General features: G+C 41.2%; 1 long non-coding RNA gene across 8 annotated transcripts in view; it reads left to right on the top strand.

The window, feature by feature from the left end:
- The first annotated feature begins 8,930 nt into the window (after positions 1-8,930).
- Positions 8,931-19,301, top strand: part of LOC147912139 (uncharacterized) — a 28,070-nt gene continuing 17,699 nt past the window's right edge. Inside the window, exons 1-2 of one of the 8 annotated variants that reach the window (XR_015550202.1) lie at positions 8,940-8,955; positions 14,828-14,910. This is a non-coding gene — a long non-coding RNA (uncharacterized LOC147912139). The other 7 variants (XR_015550201.1, XR_015550199.1, XR_015550198.1 and 4 more) reach the window with 7 other exon arrangements.

Raw genomic sequence — 19,301 nt, 5'->3', positions numbered from 1 at the left:
AGCAGTTTCCCTGGCTTCTTCCTAATGCTAATGGGCTGTGCTTTCCCTCTTTACCATTCACTGCACTGGTTCTTATAGATTTTACAAGGTTAAGGCTTTATCCTACTTTTCATAGTTTGAGAGCTGGCTTTCTCATAAATACTTTCTGAATTTATTAATTGCTTTCCCCTGATTCTTCTGAGATGATCCTATTTGTTTACTGATCTCATCCAAGTTTCTAGAACTGTATCTGTCTATGATAGATAATTAATATTTCAGTGAAGCAACAAGTAAAAAAAATTTTTTTTAATAAACGTGGCAAGATAATTCATATCCGAGGTTATAGCAAACTTATAATTCTAGAAAAACTGAACTTGGACATAATGGATTATCTTTTTTTATACTTGAATCTATTCTATGTACTGATATGTTACAGAAGTTTTTTGTTTTTTTTTTGTGAGGAAGATCAGCCCTGAGCTAACATCCATGCTAATCCTCCTCTTTTTGCTGAGGAAGAACAGCTCTGAGCTAACATCTATTGCCAATCCTCCTCCTTTTTTTTCCCCCAAAGCCCCAGTAGATAGTTGTATGTCATAGCTGCACATCCTTCTAGTTGCTGTATGTGGGACGCGGCCTCAGCATGGCTGGAGAAGCTGTGCATCGGTGTGAACCCGGGATCCAAACCCCGGGCCGCCAGTAGCGGAGCGCGCGCACTTAACCGCTAAGCCACCGGGCCGGCCCCATAGAAGTTTTTTACAAGTACTTTTGAGTAACATTGGCAGGTCATATTCTTTTCTTACTCTATTCTTGCCTGACTTTGTATAAAAATAAGAGTATCTCCTCCTTTTCTAAACTCTTAAACAATTTCTATACAAGAATTGTCTCTTATATGTCAAAATTCACTGGTAAAATTATATGAATCAGAATTACTTGTTGCTGGGCCAGCCTGGTGGCGCAGCAGTTAAGTGCGCACACTCCGCTTTGGCGGCCCCGGGTTCACAGGTTCGGATCCCAGGCGGAGACAGAAGCAGCACTTGTCAAGACATGCTGTGGCAGCATCCCATATAAAGTAGAGGAAGATGGGCACGGATGTTAGCCCAGGGCCAGTCTTCCTCAGGAAAAAGAGCAGGTTTGGCATTGGATATTAGCTCAGGGCTAGTCTTCCTCACAAAAAAAAAAAAAAAAGAATTGTTGCCATTGTTAGTAGTTTTGTGTTCATACTTTAGAATAGTTTAAAGGCAAGGATTAAGTTGTTTTTATGTTTGTAGGACTGCTGAGTTTTCCAGTTTTATCACATCAGTTAAGCAAGTTATGTTTTACAGGAATTTTTCTCTTTTCAAATTTATACTTTCTTGTTTTTAGTATTTGTGGGTTTGTAATTATATACCATTTGTATACCCTTTTTCACTCCTACTATCATTTCCTTGTGATTTTTCACTTTTCTTATATTTATCTTGCCAGAATTTATTCAGTTTTGTTAATTCATTTTAAAGAAAATTGGTTTGATTAATCTACTGTATCTCTCCTTGGTGTTCTATATTATTAGTAGGCTCAGGCTGCCATAACAAAATACCATAGACTGAATGACTTAAAAACAGAAATTTATTTTTGGGATGCTGAATTCCAAGATCTAAGGCCAGCAAGATCTAAGGTAGGTTCCTAGTGATAAGTCTCTTCCTGGCTTGCTGTTGACTGCCTTCTCTCTGTCCTCACATGGCAGAGAGAAAGCCAGCAAAGTCTCTCGTGTCTCTTCTTATCATGGCACCAACACCATCTTGGGGATTAGGGCTTCAACAGATGGATCTTCGGGGGACACACTTGAGTCCTCTGAACGATCTATTTTGTTAATTTCTGCTCTTATCTTTATTTTCACTTCCATTCTAGTTTTGTTCTATTTACAGTCATGTGCCACATAAACATGTTTTGGTCAATGATGAACCCCATATACGATAGTGGTCCCATAAGATTAGTACGATATAGCCTAGCTTTGTAGCATGCTAACCACTAGGTTTGTGTAAGTACACTCTATGATGTTCACACAACAATGAAATTGCCTAATGATGCATTTCTCAGAATGTATCCCCGTTGTTAAGTGATGCATGACCATATTTTGTTATTCTTTATCTACCTTGAAAATAAAATGCATAGCTCATTATTTTTCAGACTTTCTTCTTTTCTATTCTGCAATCATTTCCGGCTCTTACTATCTTTATATTGCTATAGCTGAATCTCCAACAAAGTTTGGTTGTGTTTTTTGTTTTTTACTTTTCAATCATAAATATCAAATTTCTACTACAGTTTGTGCTTTGAGAGGTGGGTTGTTTCAATATGTGTTTCTAAATTTCCAACATATGGTGTTTTTTGTTTTTGTGATTGATTGCTAACTAATTGCATTGTTTACAGAATTATATTAATCTTTGGAAATGTTTGAGATATGCTTTCATGGCCTGTTTGTGCTCAATTTTCACAAGTGTTCCATGTGCTTTTGAGAAGAATGTGTATTTTATTCTTGTAGTCAGTAGTGTACTGTGGGTCTATGAGTCCAGCTTGCTAATTGTTTTGCTCAGGTCTTTGGTGGCTATTGAATTTTTGTTCGTCTGCACTATCTAGTCCAGAGAATGGTGTATTAAAATATTTCTACTTTAATGGTTGCTTTTCTAATTCTCCTTTCATTTGGTCTTTTGGGTTTTTTTTTGAGGAAGATTGGCCCTGTGCTAACATCTGTTGCCAATCTCCCACTTTTCTCCTTTTTCTCCGCAACGCCCCAGTACATAGCTATAGAGTTGTAGCTCTTCTATGTGGGATGCTGCCTCAGCATGGCTTGATGAGCAGTGAGTAGGTCCAGGCCTAGGATCTGAAGTTGCGAACCCCAGGCCACCAAAGGGGAATGCACGAACTTAACAGCTACACCACCAGGCCGGCCCCCACATTTGGTTTATTTTTGTTTGCTGTATTTTGAAGGCTGTGTTATTAGGTGCATGCCATTTTAGAATTACTGTAGTTTTTTAGTGAATTGAATCTTTAAAAAATTATCAGTAACCTTTTTAAGTGTAAGAATGTGCATTCCACTACAATCTGTTTTTTAAGATTTTTATGTAGTTATATTGTTTTCCTTTTATTTCTCCATCTTACTCTATCATTAGCTTATAGATGTCTGTTTAAAAACATCATAGTGGTGTGGTGAAGTGGTAGGCAAAAGAATCATAATGAGAGCTGGCATCATGAGAAAGACTCAATGGTCACTGCTGGTTTTGAAGATGGAAGAATGCAGACAGCCTCTAGAAGCTGGAAAAGGCAAGGAAATGATTCTCCCCTAGGGTCTCCTGAAAGAACACAGCCCTGCAGACACCTTGATTTTAGCTCAGTGAGACCAATTTTGGATTTCTAACCTCCAGAACTGTAGGATAATAAATTTGTGTTATTTAAAAAAAAAAAAATCATAATGGTGAAACTTAAAATCTGGATTTTTAACAAACTTTGCATGTTGAATAAAACTAGGCATCCAGAGAGATTGTAAAAATTGGATAGTGTGTTTCTGTATATCCTTCACTGAGCTACCCATAGGGTTCACATCTTAGGTAACCATAGCATCATCATTGCAACCCAGAAATTAACATTGATAAAATACTATTAACTAATCTACAGACATCATCCAAATTTCACATTTTTTCCCTCTTTTCTTTATGTGGGCTAGGATTCAACTCAGTTTCTTATACTGCATGAATCTTGATATTTATAAAATCTACACTAATAATCTTTACCATTTATGTATACAGTCAGCCCATTTATCTGTAATGTAACCAGTAATATGTGTGGATTTCACTTAGTCATATTTTATGCTTTCTGTTTCATTTTTTTCTTTCTTTGAATTGAACTTATCAGCTGATTACAAAACTTAGTATAAATTTACATTGATCAAAACAGTCTGCCTTAAGGACACACATATAGATTAATGGAATAGCATTGAGAGTCCAGAAATAAGCTCTCACGTATATACCCAATCGAGTTCTGAGAAGGTGCCAGGAGAATTCAATGGGGAAAGAAAATAATCTTTTCCTCAAATGGTACTGGGAAAACTGGATATCCACAGGCAAAAGAATATAGTTGGGCCCTTACCTTACATCATATACAAAAATTAATTCAAAATGGATAAGTGAGGGGCCAGCCCAGTGGCACAGCAGTTAAGTGCCTGTGCTCCGCTGCGGCGGCCCAAGGATTCACAGGTTTGGATCATGGTTGCGCAACAATACACCGCTCGTCAAGCCATCCTGTGGCGGCGTCCCATATAAAGTAGAGGAAGATCGGCACAGATGTTAGCTCAGGGCCAAGCTTACTCGGCAAAAAGAGGACGATTGGCACCAGATGTTAGCTCTGGGCTGATCTTCCTCACAAAACAAAACAAAACAAAATGGATCAGTGACCTAAATGCAAGACCAAAAACTGTAAAATTGCTAAGTACAAAATAAAGGAAAGTCTTCATGACATTGCATTTGGCAATGGCTTCTTAGTTGTGATACCTAAAGCACCTTGCAACCAAAGCAAAAATAGAGAAATTGGACTTCATCAAAATTAAGAACTTTTGAACTTCAAAGGACACTCATCAACATTAAATAGTTATGTAACCCAAAGGACACAGTCAAAAAAGTGGAAACAACCGTGGAATGGGAGAAAATATTTGCAATTCATATATGCAATAAGGAACTAATATACAGGACATATAAAGAACTCTTACAACTCAACAATCAAAAGACAATCTAGGGGCCGGCCCCATGGCTTAGCGGTTAAGTGCGCGTGCTCCGCTGCTGGCGGCCTGGGTTCGGATCCTGGGCGTGCACCGACGCACCGCTTCTCCGGCCATGCTGAGGCTGCGTCCCACATAGAGCAACTAGAAGGATGTGCAGCTATGACATACAACTATCTACTGGGGCTTTGGGGATAAAAATATAAATAAATAAAATTATAAAAAAAAAAATCTAATTTTAAAATGAACAAAGGATTTGAACAGACACATCTCCATGGATAACACAGAATTGGTCAACAAGCACATGAAAAGATGCTTAACATCACCAATCATTAGGGAAACACAAATCATATTCATAATGAGATATCAGTTCACATCACTGGATGGTAACAATGCAAAAGACTAACAACAAGTGTTAGCAAGGACACGGAGAAATTGGAACCCTCATACGTTGATGATATCAATCAGATTGTAAATGATGCAGCCACTTTGGAAAACAGTCTGGTAGTTCTTCTAAATGTTAAACATATATTTGCTATATGTTCCAGCAATTTCACTCCTTGGTAGGTACCTGTGATAGTTAATTTTAGGTGTCACTTAATTCTATCACAGAGTGTCTAGATATCTGGGGATACATTCTTTATGGGTGGGACCATGAGGGTGCTTTGGCAAGAGAGTAGCATTTGAACCTGTAGGTTGAGTAAAGCAGATTGCCCTCTCCAATGTGAGTAGGCATCATCCAATCCAGTTTAGCACCTGAATAGAAAAAGGTGGAGGAAAGCTGAATTCTCTTTCTCTGCCTCACTGTTGAACTGGGATAATGTTCTCCTGTCCTTGCTGCTCCTGGTTCTCAGGCCTAGAGACATGGACTGGAATCTATGCCATTGGCTCTCTGGCTCTCAGGCCTTTGAACTGCACCACAGGCTTTCCAGTGTCTCCAGCTTGGGGACAACAGATTATGGGACTTTCAGCCTCCATAGTCACATGAATTAGCTCCTTATAATAAATTTCATTAGATACACATTTATATATATTTCAGTATGTTATTTTTATGTGTATAAATGATCTTTTTGATCTTACATTACAGTCCAGGGCCATCTATTCTGTTTCTCTGGAAAACCCTGACTAATACAACACCCAAGGGGACTGAAAATATGTCTGCACAAAAAGATACACATGAATTTTCATAGCAGCATTTCTCATAGTATTCTCAAACTGGAAACAACCCAAATGTCCCTCGAGTGATGAACACATAAATAAAATGCAGTGTATCCATACAATGGACTATCATTCAGCAATAAAAAGGAATGACATATGCTACAATATATATGAACCTAGAAAAACATGCTAAGTGAAAAGAAACTATTGAGAAAAGATTGTATGATTTCATTTACATGAAATGTGTTGAAAACACATCTCTATAGAGAAAGAAAGTAAATTCACGGCAGCTTAGATGTTGAGGAAGTAGGAAAATGGGGTTATGACAGTCAGAGGGTACTTTTGGAGTAATGAAAAGGTTGTAAAATTGTGATGGTTGCCTAACTCTTTTAACATACTAAAAAACACTGAATGGTATAGTTTTTTTTTTTTTTTTTTTAAAGATTTTATTTATTTTATTTTTTCCCCCCAAAGCCCCAGTGGATAGTTGTATGTCGTAGCTGCACATCCTTCTAGTTGCTGTATGTGGGACTCGGCCTCAGGATGAACGGAGAAGTGGTGCCTCGATGCACACCCGGGATCCGAACCCAGGCCGCCAGCATCGCAGCGCGCGCACTTAACCACCAAGCCACAGGGCCGGCCCCGAATGGTATAGTTTTAAATGGGTAAATTGTATGGCATGTGAATTATTCTTCACTATAGCTGTTTCAAAATGCTAAAAAAGAGAAAATCATGAGAGCAGCTACATCATGAGCATAAAAAATTTAATGACTCTGAAGCACGTAGAGCAGTAAGATGCAACAAACATTAGCTACCATTATATTTTTACCACTAAATGTTAAATACTACTGGCACAGAAAAGTCTAGAAACTGATACAGATATACATACGAACATATTGTTTAATAAAGATGGAATTTCAAATCAGTAGGTAAAGATAAAGGATACTTTATCAACAAATGATACTACACCAAGTGGTCATCTTACTAGAGGAAAAAATAATTGCATCCACTACCCTGCACCACATGCCAAAATACACTCTTTGAGGACTGAAGATTAAAATGCCATTAAAAATAAAAAGTATTAGGGGCCAGCCCCCTGGCATAGCAGTTAAGTGTGAGCGCTCTGCTGCTGGCGGCCCGGGTTCGGATCCCGGGCTCACACCAATGCAGCGCTTGTCAAGCCATGCTGTGGCGGCATCCCATATAAAGTGGAGGAAGATGGGCACAGATGTTAGCCCAGGGCCAGTCTTCCTCAGCAAAAAAGAGGATAGGCATGGATGTTAGCTCAGGGCTGATCTTCCTCACAAAAATAAATAAATAAATAAAATAAAAAATATTAGAAGAAAATTAGGAGATCTGACTGTAATCTAGAGTTTGAAGAGAATTTTATTTTAATTTTACTGAGGTCATAATAGTTTATAACATTGAGAAATTTCAGTTGTATATTATTATTTGTCAGGTCCATATTAATGTACCCCTTTACCCCTTATGCCCACCCCCAAACCACCTACCCCTCTGGTAACCACTAATCTGTTTACTTGAAGAGAATTTTTAAGGCAAGGCAGGAAACCCAGAAATTAACATTATTATTTATTGTTGTTGTTGAGGAAGAGTCACCCTGAGCTAACATCTGTTGCTAATCTTCCTCTTTTTGCTTGAGGAAGATTCGCCCTGAGCTAACATCCAGGCCAATCTTCCTCTATTTTGCATGTGGGTCTCTGCTACAGTGTGGCTAATGAGTGGTGTAGGTCCACACCCGGGATCCAAACCTATGAACCTGGGCCCCTGAAGTGAAGCACGCAGAATTTAAGCACTATGCCACAGGGCCAGCCGCCAGAAATGATTTTTTTTTTTTTTTTTTTTAAAGATTTTATTTATTTTATTTTTTGCCCCTAAAGCCCCAGTAGATAGTTGTATGTCATAGCTGCACACCCTTCTAGTTGCTGTATGTGGGACTCGGCCTCAGGATGGACAGAGAAGTGGTGCCTCAATGCGCACCCGGGATCCGAACCCGGGCCGCCAGCATCGCAGCGCACACACTTAACCACCAAGCCACAGGGCCGGCCCAAGAAATGATTTTTTAAAAAAGACTTTCTTGGCTACATAAAAATTAAATACTTTGTACAGCAACAGATGAAACATTGATGTAGCAAAATAGCTATCAATTCAAGAAATGGATGAAACATTTAATAATGCACATGAATAATTCTTGGTAAAATGTGCTAGTAAATGAGGATTTTAAAAGACCTTTATTATACTCCACGAAGGCCACGCACTGAAAGCCACAGCAAATGTGATTACCGGAGAAACTTTAGAACCATTCCTAAGTAAAGACTGCCTGGTATCAGTGCTGTTTCACAATTTAGTACAGAAGGTCCTGGACAGTATGGTAAGATCGGAGAAGTGAAAAACAAATACATATTTGAAGAAGAAAAACATAAAAGTTACAGAAAAATGTCATTACATTGAAAACGGAAAAGAATCAACGATTAGAGTTTAGCATGATGTCCAAGATAAATAAAAAGAAATAAGGGGAATTAAAGGTAAAATACGGGATTGATTGAATGGAGGAGACAGACCATCTCATGGACAGGCAGGCATATCATTACGGGATAATGATTGAAAGGGCTCCGAAACCTGGAAAGGCCGGCAGAAAAACTTTAGTTGAGCAGCCGCAGGTTTGATACCCCACCCCCAGCCTCTCCCTTCGGACCTCTAAACCCGGCGCTGGGCCTAGTCCCACCTCCAGGCCCGCGCACGGGTGTGGGCCCCGCCCTCCGCCCGTAGCCCCGCCCACTGACCTGCTTCCGTCCTCAACCTGCTTGGCTGGGCCTGTTTTTGCCCCCCGCCCCCGCGCGGAGCGGACCCCAGGGCCATCCGCATCCACGCGGGGTAAACTGCAACTTCTCTGCCTGAAATGGTCGGACGTGATTGGCAGCCCGAGCCCTGAAGCCCCGCCCTTTACCTCCGGAGGCAGGAAGCGGAAATGGCGTCACTGGTTCCCGCGGTCTTTTTGCCCGGTAACTCCGCGCCTCGTGGGCTGTCATGTCGGTCCTCTCGCGGTGACCCCATCCCTGGTGAGGGCCGCGTGCAGGGAGCGCCCTGGGAGGCAGGAGGGCGGTAAAGGACAGGTGTGGCCGGGACCCCGAGGGGCCTCCTTAGAGAGGCCGGGCCCCTCCGCTCGCGTCCGCCCGGCCGCTGTCCCCGCGCGGAGCCGGGGCGGGAAGGGCGCGTGTGCGGGGGGTTTTCATCCCCTGGGCTCCCCTGTTCAGAAACCTCCGAAGTAACCTCGGGACTTTTCTCCGGAAGGAGAAGAATTTCCGCTGCTCGAGTCCCGTTGCTCAGGCCCCGCGCGCTCCGGTTCTCACGGCCCTGGCGACCCCGTCGTGTTCCCGTGAGTCCGGGGGAAAGTTGGCTCAGGGGCCTCTTCTGCTTTTCCTGTGCAAACGAATGTGTCGTCTGAGAATTTGGCTTTGTCTTTGCTTGTTCTTTATTTTTCAACGTTACCTAAAGGTGAAAGGGAAGATAGTTTCTCAGGTGTGTAAACCTAAAAGTAAAGGGCCAGTATGAGAGGCAGAGAGGCGTTTATTTGGGGCTCGTGGAACTGCAATTCCGGGAGCAGAGATTCAGGTAGAAACCCCCATAGTGTCCGCTAGGGAGGAAAAGGGGCTTTTAAAGAAGGGCGTTTGCGTTACACAGAATGTTAATTGGCGTTGGCGGCGGGAAGCTCCTCTTGGCTAAACGTAGTTCATCCCTGAGGCAGCTGGTGGGAGGCAGAAGTCCGTCACTGGGAGGGGCTGCAGGTTTCTCCAGGGTCCTCAGTTCAGAGTTCCTGTTCTGCTCCACGAGGACTCGCGTGACACCCGTTTCCTTAATGGCTTCCCAGCGCCATTTTAAAGCCCTTAGACGTAAGGGACTCCGTTGTTTCACATTTCACAGCTGTCAGGGGTGTGGGTATTTTTGTATATAAACGTAAACATATACTGACCACAAGTCTTCTAAATAAAAGCAAGAGTACCCAGCTATCTCATCATCTGAACTTCCTAGGACAGTACATTCTCACAGAAATAGAAAACACCGGCCTCCAGGAGAAAGAGATGGAGCTTTTGCGACACTAGTTCTGGAATAATTGAGTTTACCATTAACAGGATTTTGGACCAAGTGTTTTGTTCCCCCATATATTTCTTTCTTTTTTTTTTTTTAATTTTATTTATTTATTTATTTTTCCCCAAAGCCCCAGTAGATAGTTGTATGTCATAGTTGCACATCCTTCTAGTTGCTGTATGTGGGATGCGGCCTCAGCATGGCCAGAGAAGTGGTGCGTCGGTGCGCGCCCGGGATCCGAACCCGGGCCGCCAGCAGAGGAGAGCACACACTTAACCGCTAAGCCACGGGGGCCAGCCCTGTTTCTTTCTTATAACTTTATTTTTGTGTGTGTGAGGAAGATTAGCCCTGAGCTAACATATGTTGGCAACTCTCCTCTTTTTTTTTTTTTTTTGCTGCGGTAGCTTGGCCCTGGGCTAACATCCGTGCCCATCTTCCTCTGCTTTATATGGGACCCCTCCTCAGCATGGCTTGACAAGCGCGGTGGGTCAGCGTGCGCCCAGGTTCCGAACCTCCAAAACCCCGGGCCACTGCTGAAGCAGAGCGCTCACTTAACGGCTGCACCACTGGGACAGCCACTGTAACTTTAAACCTACATAAAATTTGAACATCCAGTAGAATGAATGTTCGTTGTAGTAGATTCACCCATATTTATGATTTTGCATGTTACATGCCTCTGTAGACAAATAAATACATTTTATGGTGAACTGAGAGTAAGTTAAAAATAAATTGCATTCATGATTCTTGACCTTTAAATACTTGGTAATGCATCTCCTAAAGATAAGGACATTGTCCTACTAAAACGACAATACTATTATTCCACCCAAGATAATTAAAGGTAACAATGTCAGTTCGTATCTACTCTGTATAGACTAAACTTCTCCACATTGTTCCAAAATATGTTTTGGATCTAGGACCCTATCAAGATTTATATATGGCAGTTAGTTATGTCTTAGTCTTTTTTATAATAGATCAGTTGATATTGTTTGTCATATTATGTTGAGTTTTAGAAAAGGCACAAGTGTTCTTTTGAAAAGTCACGTTTTGACGTTTCTGAATTTATTTTCACATTGTGTTTAAATGTTTCCTCCATTTCTTGTATTTCCTGTCAACTGGTAATTAGGTCCAGAGCAGATGTTGGCAAAATTTTGTCTGCAAGGGTCCAGATAGTAAGTATTTGATGCTTTGCAGGCCATTAGGTGTGAGAATCACTCAGCTCTGCCTTTGTAGTGGGCAAGCAGCCAGAGACCTGAGTAAACAAATGGGCATAGCTGTGTTCCAACAAAGCTTTATTTACACAAACAGGCCTGTGACCAAAGTGTGCCAACTCCTGGTGTAGAGGCTTCAAGAGATCATTTCAAAATATTTTGTAGGGAAGGTGTTGTGTACATCAAATTGCATTCCATCAGAAAGACATGAATTTATGGCATCCCTTGGTTAGTGATGCCAACTTTGATTACTTGCTTAAGGTAGTGATCACCCGAGCACTCTTTTTTTTGTGAGGAGATCAGCCCTGTGCTAACATCTGCCAATCCTCCTCTTTTTTTGCTGAGGAAGACTGTCCCTGCGCTGACATCTGTGCCCATCTTCCTCCACTTCATATGGGACGCCGCCACAGCATGGCCTGACAAGCAGTGCGTTGGTGCGCGCCTGGGATCTGAACTGGCGAACCCTGGGCCACCGCAGTGGAGCGCGCGCACTTAATCACTTGCGCCACCCAGCAGGCCCCCAGAGCACTCTTTTAAAAAGAGACTTTTCCTTTCGAATAAAAAAGTAGTATGTGGGGTGATGTTTTGATACTCAGGATGTCTTGTTCCCAGCAAGCCTTCTAACCATTGTCTTAGCATCTGTTAATAACCTGCAGTGAATGAACTTCCGTATGTGTTGTCTCATATTTGTGGGAGTGTGTTTTCAGGTAAGTTCAGCTTGGATTTCTAGGTCAAAGGGCAAATATACTTTTACTTCTGTTGGGTATAATAGTTTCATTCGCTAGATCTTGTGCCATTTGGTAGTTTCTGAATCAATTTTTTAAAAACATGTCTAAAAATAGATACATAAGGAACATATTTTAGTTTTAACTTCAAAGCACTTGTTTTTGAAAAGAATATATTGTTCACTTTCATCCTGAGTAAAAATACTCAAATATTTTTTCAGAAGTATAGTATTTTGGTTTATATTATATTGTGTGCACGTTTGATGTGAATCTTATTTTTTATCGATTTTTGTGTTCCTTTTATTTGTGCATACTATACTGTAACGTTCTTGTGAAGAATGATAATTGACAATCCACAAATGGTCATTGAATTCTTTTTTTTTTTTCACTCAGAACATTTTTAATAATGCGCGTTAAAAAAGAGATATTCATCTTACAAATTGTTCGGCAATCCAAACATATACTAGCTTGGAAAAGAACATTTAGAAAACAAAAGCCAATGTAAAAAGAGAGATTAAAACAACTAGAGCAGTACAGGTTATATATGGCTCTGATTTTGCAGTTATGTTAGTGCATCGTGAATGTCAGAAATCTGTTCCTTAAGCTGGCTCCGTTGCTCGGGATTTAAAGAAAGACCTTTTCTTCCTGGTTTCATTTCACCTTCCAGATCCATCCAATATTCCCTAACATCAATTAGGACTCTTCCTTGTGTGTGTGTGTGAGGAATATCAGCCCTGAGCTAACATCTGCCAATCCTCCTCTTTTTGCTGAGGAAGACTGGCCCTGGGCTAACATCAGTGCCCATCTTCCTCCACTTTATATGGGACGCCGCCACAGCATGGCTTGCCAAGTGGTGTGTCAGTGCACGCCAGGGATCCGAACCGGCGAACCCCGGGCTGCTGCAGCAGAGCGTGCACACTTAAGCACCTGTGCCACCGGGCCAGCCCCAGGACTTTTCCTTTAAAGTCTCAAACACTGGGGCCGGCCCCGTGGCTTAGTGGTTAAGCGCGTGCTCGCTGATGCTGGCGGCCCAGGTTCGGATCCCGGGCGCGCACCGACGCACCGCTTCTCCGGCCATGCTGTGGTCACGTCCCACATACGGCAACTGGAAGGCTGTGCAACTATGACATACAACTATCTACTGGGGCTTTGGGGGGAAAATAAATAAATAAATCTTTAAAAAAAAAAAAATAAAAAAATAAATAAAGTCTCAAACACTGATGTACCTCATTTTCCCAGCCTGAAATATAGTATCATCTCTGCTGCTGCTGCTCTGCTTGGAGGATGACAGGGTTCTTGAAGTTTCACCAGTCTTTTGCTTCTTTACAGGTTTTTCTGGAGCAACTTGCTTTTTCCTCTTTAATTTTTTGTCCACTTCACTGTCAGAATTGCTGCCAGAAGAGCTTGAAGAAGCAAGTTCTTTTGATGTAGGCCTTGCTCCGCTCCTGCAGCCCAATAGCCTCCTGCCCATTGAATTCTTTCAGTGAGCTAGAACTGTGCAGGGACAAAGAAACAAAGGCCATCAAAGCATGGTACTGCCGCCATGTGGATTCCAGTTTATCTGGAAATACAGGTTTTCAGTGAATACTGGCAAGTTTGTGTTATGAACATCAGAATGGCTTAATATGAGGTACTAATATGTATTGAGAGGGATCAATATTTAAGTTGTGAATGAAAGCCTGAGTAGGATTGACCTAGTCAGGTCATTGAGCTATTGTGAGGATTTGTAGAATGAGTGAGAAAATTTTAGATGAAGAGAACTTGATGAGCAAAATCCAGCATAGTTGAGACCTTGGTGTATTTCTTAAACTGAGGAGAGAAGGTTGGCAGAAGCAGAACAAACAGAGTGGTGGGAGATGGAGTGGAGAGCAGGGACAGGACCAGGGGAGTGAGATGTTCTAGAGTATATTCTAAGGCCTTGTAAACTTGTGAAATGTTTTAGCAGAAGAGTGACTGGAATCCATTTACAACTTAAATACAACCCACTAACTCATACTTTGGGAATGCTCTTTAGGGAAGATGAGAGTGAAGGCATGGAGTCAAGATAGAATGTTATGATGAATAAATTTTAAAACACAATCATGGAACCTAGATGTAGGTGATTGTTGTGGAAAAGAAAATAAATAAAATGATTTGAGAGTTTTCTAGAAGGTAAAACTGAAAGAATCCAGGCATTTCCTTCATCTGTTCATTTACCAGAGGATATACCCCCACTTAAGGAATGTTTGAATGCTAGATTAGGGCTTAGTGAAAAAATTCAACCCAGGACTGTTCCTAGGAAACTTGTAAACTATTAGAGGAGGAAAACATCTCTCCAAGAAAATAAATGTATTGTTACAAATTGATTAGGGTTCTGGAGCTAAAGTAGAGGACAGTATTATTTTCTCTCCTTATATGGGAGTAGGTGAAGGTAAGAAAGAGAGTTGATAAATATTTAAGTGATAAAAAGACAAGGCATAGCAGTTAGCCATGTTGGAACAGACCTGGGGGTATGAGATGGGAAAAGCATTCTGTATTTGGTTGATTTCATTTCTAGAGTGAGAGAGGGGAGAGCATCAAGGGTTACTCCCAGATTTGACAGTAGACACCTTTTATTTGGTTGGGGAAAATGCAGAGGGAGGAATCCAATCTTCCGTGTATACCTGACAGGAAAAATAAGTCATATCCATTCAAATGATGTGAATCAGCAGAAAATAGGAGGAAATATGAATGTGTTTTAATTTTGTGAATAGCATTCACTCAAGGAATTAATCAGAATCAGTAATTTTCCTGTGTTTGGAAATAGGAAATGTTTGTTAATACACATATAATGGTTTTGTAGTCCACTTGAGATTCCTCCTCATACCTGGATTAGGCCTTTGATTCCCTGACTGATCATCCAGAGAAACCTCTCCTGTTTGACTTTTTTATAGATACTGATGCATCTAGAAGGCTACAGTCACTTCACAGATAAAGGATCAGAAGACTCCACTGCAGGTTGCCAAAAAGCACTAAGGTGCAATGTGGCTTGGTAATATCTGTTACCCTCTCTGTTTACCACTTGGGTGTGCCAATGAGCTAGCTGTGCCATAGTGAAACAATTGATGAAGATTCTGAAGATAAAGTTGGTGAGGATGTGCAGATACTGTGATTCTGTGAATGTCTTTCCTGTTGGCAAGGAGCTCACCTCATTGCTCAGGTCCAAAGGCCTGATTGAATGTATCCCCAAGTCTCCTCTTTACTTGTTTGTTTCCAGGGATCATTGTTCTCAATTGTGTATGAGTCTGCACAAAACCAGGAGACAGAAATCACACTTTGATTTAAACAAGAGAACTGTAATTTGAAGATGTAAGGAGAATTGTAACAGATATCCTAGAGTTGATGGAGAGTCCCTAAGGAAAGCCAAACTTGTAGGGGGCCCCTCTCCCCAGTGCTGGACTTCAGACCTTGTTGGAGAAGGTATCATGGCAGCCCATTGGATGGTGAAGAAGCTCAGTAGGTTGCCAGGACCAGAGGTAGTCAGCAGTCACTGGGAAGGCAGTAAGCAACCCTCTGGATGCAGACAAGTCCTGAGTGGTGGGTAGATGGGGAGAGGGAATCGGGTGACACTGTCCTTGCAAGACCTAGAGCTCTAAGTATCCATATAAGGAGGCCATGGGAGACAACTGACTGGTGTGCAGAGAAGCCGATGCTGGTGGGTGAGTGCACAGAAGAAGACAGTGTTCCTCCCACCCTCACATTCTTAGAGTAATTAAATATATTTCAGAAAACTTAGATATATTCTTTTATAAACAGTTATTTAGCTATAATCTAGGTACACATGAAGAGTGGTGTGAAAGGATCTGTGTTGTCTGTTGATCACCAACCACTGGGTGCCTTCAGTGAGCCAGGCTCTGTGCACCTGTTTGCACTGGCAAACACTGCCATCCAAAACAGACATAACGCTGCCCATGAGATGCAAAAACCTCTCCAAAACAAGCTGATCCTAATGTCAGACAACAGTGTCAAAATGCAGTAGTACAGCTACAGAGGTCGCTATGATAAAAGATGCTGTTTCTCCAAAAATATAAAAATTTAAATGTATATCCACTTAATAATATTGTTGGAAATTATTATAAAGTTTTGCTTGACAGAAGTAGGAGGTTTTTTGCTTGACAGAAGTAGGAGGAGAAATAGATAAGTTCACAATTCTAATCGGAGAATTTTATATATTTTGCCCATATTGTTAAACTAAACAATAGAAGAAAAATTAATTGGTATATACTGTGGAGGTGCTAGGTGAACTGCCTAATGTACACATACAGAATAGTGTGTCTAGTAACTGAAGGAACTCAGAAATGGCTCGTCTGGGAGCAAGGGGGAAGGCGTGGACTGGAAGGAGCAGGAATTCTTTGTAGGGGTGTTACCGCCCAACGTGAGGCCTTCTGCTCGCCTCAAGACATGCCAATAGTCAAGAGGCAAGGTGGTAGGAAAAAAAGGACTTTTATTACAGCTTGCTAGCAAGAGGGAAGATGGCCAACTAATGTCTGAAAAAACCAACCTAAGGGGCACAAAGTCTTACAGCAGTTATATAGGCTGGTGGGTTATAGGGGAGGGGATTTGGAATGTTGACCTTCTGGTGTTACAGACAGGGAGTCGCCACACCGGATCTTTCAGTTTTCATTGATGATGGCTGTTAGCATAGATTCTCTGTTTGGGGGTCATCACATTCCTAAGGAACTCAAAAGAACAAAGTTATTATCTTATCGCCACTGGGAGGTACATGCACAAGCAAGGGTTGTAAAATCTACAGAGCAGTTAGATCTGGAGGGTGCATATCCGGCTGGGTTAGTTAGTCAGAGGTCATTCAGAGTGACGGTAGGGTTTCTTTTTTTTTTTTTTTTTTTTTTTTTTTTTTTTTTTAAAGATTTTATTTATTTATTTTTCCCCCAAAGCCCCAGTAGATAGTTGTATGTCGTACTTGCACATCCTTCTAGTTGCTGTATGTGGGACGCGGCCTCAGCATGGCCGGAGAAGCGGTGCGTCGGTGCTCGCCCGGGATCCGAACCCGGGCCGCCAGCAGCGGAGCGCGAGCACTTAACCGCTAAGCCACGGGGCCAGCCCAGGGTTTCTTTTCTACAACATGGCTTCCCTCATGTCAGCCTTGTCTTGAGCCTGTATCAGGGAGGTAACTTTTGTATTCTGTTAAGGCTTGTAAATATACAAGTATTTGCAAATGTCCCAACTCATCCAGTAAATGCTTAAGGTGTGTGTATTTAATTGTACATTATTATATCTCAATTACAAAATGAGAAGAAAAGTAAAAGATTCTATGTAGGCACCACCCAACTAAACATATTTGTGGGCCTGTTGAGCCCAAGGACCCCCAGCTTGAGACCCGTGGTAGTAAGGACAGTTATGCTGTGAGGCTAGACACATGGTTTTTTGACCAAATGTGTTTCTGGGTTTTAGTCTTGTGAACTGTAGAATAAGGACTGTGAGGTTGTGAGGGTGATATTGGTTCACGTATAATAAAGTGAGGAACTTTCAGTGGTTGTCATCATTCAGATGCCTTTTTGTAGATCAGCATTTGGCCTATTGGTCTGTGTCTGATTTATTAAAGGTTATTTATTTATTTTTTAATAGAGGTCACATTGGCTTATAAGTTTCAGGTTTACATCATTATATTTTGACTTTTGTGTAGACTGCATCGTGTTCACCAAAAGTCTAGTTGCCATCCATCACCATACATATGCCCCACTATTCCTTTTGCTCTTCCCCTCTGGTAACCACTGATCTGTTCTCCGTGTGTGTGTGTTTGTCTATCTTCCACATATAAGTGAGGTCATATGGTAATTATCTTTCTCAATCTGACTTATTTCGCTTAGCATACTACACTGAAGGTTCATCCACCCATTCACAAGTGGAAGATTTTGTCTTTTTCTATGACTGAGTAGTAGTCCATTGTTTACATATATACACCACTTCTTTATCCATTTATCCCTTGATGGGCACTTAGGTTGTTTCCAAGTCTTGGCTATTGTGTATGGTGCTGCAAGAGCATAGGGGTGCATATATCTTTTCAAATTAGTGTTTTCGTGTTCTTTGGAGAAATACTCAGAAGTGGAGTAGCTGGATTATGTGGTATTTCTGTTTTTAATTTTTTGGGCAATCTCCATACTCTTTTCCATAGTGGCTGCTCCAATTTACGTTCCCACCAGCAGTGTAGGAGGGTTCCTTTTTCTCCACAACTTCTCCAACATTGTTATATCCTGTCTTTTTAGTAATAGCTATTCTGAGGGGCATGAGGTGATATCTCATTGTAGTTTTGATTTGCATTTCCCTAATAATTAGTGATTTTGAACATCTTTTCATCTGCCTGTTGGCCATCTGTATATCTTCTTTGGAAAAATATCTGTATATCCTCTGCCCCTTTTTTGATTGGGTTGTTTGGTTTTTTGTTGTTTAGTTGTATTAGTTCTTTATATAAATTTTGGACAATAACCTGTTATTGGATATGTGATTTGCAAATATCTTCTCTGAATTTTAGGTTGTCTTTTTGTTTTGCTGATGGTTTTTTCCCCATGTAGAAGGTTTTTAGTTTTTTTTGTTTTTTTTTTTTTTTAAGATTTTATTTATTTACTTTTCCCCCCAAAGCCCTAGTAGATAGTTGTGTGTCACAGCTGCACATCCTTCTAGTTGCTGTATGTGGGATGCGGCCTCAGCATGGCCGGAGAAGCAGCGCGTCGGTGCGCACCCGGGATCCGAACCCGGGTCGCCAGCAGTGGAGCGCGCTCACCCAACCACCAAGCCACGGGGCCGGCCCAAGGTTTTTAGTTTGATGTAGTCCCATTTGTTTATTTTTTCTTTTGTTAACCTTGCCTGAAGAGACATGATATTCAAAGGGATACTGCTAAGACCAATGTCAAAGAGCATACTGCCTGTTTTCTTTTAGGAGTTTTATGGTTTCAGGGCTTACATTTGTCTTTAATCTATTTTGCATTAATTTTTGTGTATGGTGTAAGGTAATGGTCTACTTTCATTGTTTTCCATGTGGCTGTCCAGTTGTCCCATCACCATTTTTTGAAGAGACATTTTTTGAAGACACCTTTTTTCATTGTATAGTCTTGGTGCCTTTGTCAAAAATTAGCTGTCCCTGTGGACATATGTCCCATATGTCCCTATGTGTGGGTTTATTTCTGGGCTCTCAGTTCTGTTCCATTTATCTGTGTGTCTGTTTTTCTGCTGGTCTATGCTGTTTTCACTACTGTAGCTTTGTAATATGTTTTGCAATCGGGAGTGTGATACTTCCAACTTTGTTCTTTTTTCTCAGGATTGCTTTGGCGATTTGGGGTCTTTTGTTGTTCCGTATAAATTTCAGGATTGTTTGTTCTATTTCCCTGAAAACATCATTGTGATTGCATTGAA

This window comes from Ceratotherium simum, chromosome 39 (genome assembly GCF_057802395.1).
Source record: "Ceratotherium simum simum isolate JZ-2026a chromosome 39, ASM5780239v1, whole genome shotgun sequence".
NCBI lineage: Eukaryota > Metazoa > Chordata > Mammalia > Perissodactyla > Rhinocerotidae > Ceratotherium > Ceratotherium simum.
Note: the sequence above shows the minus strand (reverse complement) of the source record. Positions and strands in the feature narration are given on the sequence as shown.